The sequence below is a fragment of the Carlito syrichta genome, unplaced genomic scaffold (genome assembly GCF_000164805.1).
Source record: "Carlito syrichta isolate Samal-C Ts95f unplaced genomic scaffold, Tarsius_syrichta-2.0.1 Scaffold44066, whole genome shotgun sequence".
NCBI lineage: Eukaryota > Metazoa > Chordata > Mammalia > Primates > Tarsiidae > Carlito > Carlito syrichta.
The window spans coordinates 1-1,089 of NW_006988162.1; the positions used below are offsets into that span (position 1 = coordinate 1).

General features: G+C 46.6%; 1 long non-coding RNA gene across 1 annotated transcript; it reads right to left on the reverse strand.

Moving 5' to 3' along the window:
* Positions 1 to 106: 106 nt before the first annotated feature.
* On the reverse strand, positions 107 to 1,089 carry LOC103249626. Its single transcript, XR_503629.1, has 3 exons — positions 1,038 to 1,089; positions 323 to 433; positions 107 to 209 (listed from the first exon to the last, which is right to left on the reverse strand). It is a non-coding gene; the product is annotated as an uncharacterized LOC103249626 (long non-coding RNA).

A 1,089-nucleotide genomic window follows, 5' to 3' on the forward strand; every position in this document is an offset into this window, starting at 1 on the left:
CCTCATAGGCAACAAAATTCTTGATACTTTCTTTCCTTAAAAAGCTACATGGTATACTCAGCAGAAACCACTACCCATCTGTTCAGCTAACAGATACATACCCTGTGGCAATAACTCCACCATGTGGAAAAAATGTGCAGCAAAGACCATTGGTCATAGGAGCAAATGCAATTGGAGTTTTCAGTTCCAGGGCCCAGATCCTGAGGAGTCTAGAGAGAGAGGGAGAAGGACAGGGACATTCACCTATCAACTGACCTAGGGCCATGCAGCCATTCCTTGCAAACACACGCTCTGCGGCCACACACAGATTTCTCTTTGTTACCTGTCATCTGCCACTGTGGCAAGGTACAAGCCTTCCGGAGAGAAGCACACAGATCGCAGTGAGCTAATATGGACATCACTGTCGTCCATGGCAGGATCGACCTGCGTGTGGCTGAGAAGGAAAGAAACAATGGTGGGCCTGGAGTGATGGCCGCCTTGCACCCTGCATCCTCACCCCAGGCAGGAGATCAAACTGCTGTGGCTAGGAAAAGGCTCCAGACGAATCCTTGTGCTAATTTCCTTATGCAAAGTAGGTCAGCCCTCTCTTTAATGCCACAGTACAAAGGCAAGTCTTTTTAAGGCTCTGTTACATGATAATTATAGGACTACCTATTATTTGCTTCATAAAACAACAGACAAAGGGAAAAAGTAGACCGCGTTTGTGCAAACATGAAAATTCACTGAGGAAATAACGGTTTTGATGAGAGGCTCATTCTGAACTTGTTACTACAGTTATTAGTAAATGGAAATAAAGAGTCACTTCGAGGTTTCATAATGCTGAGTTCAAAAAACAACGGCCAGCCTCCCTAGGAAACACACACTCACGGCTGAGTTAGGGGCTTAATCGACAGTGAAACACGAATCAACAACCCATTGTGCCTTTTTATCCAGGCTGTCCCCTCCTGTGTCACAGACTCTAAGAGGGACATGTCTGTTTCCAAGCAGGTTTCTCAATGTCAGCCCACCAGGAAGTTGTAGCAGGATGCAGTCCTTACTGGAGTGCCCTCAGCCTTTCGCCAGTGTAGGGGTCCCACATAATCACATTGG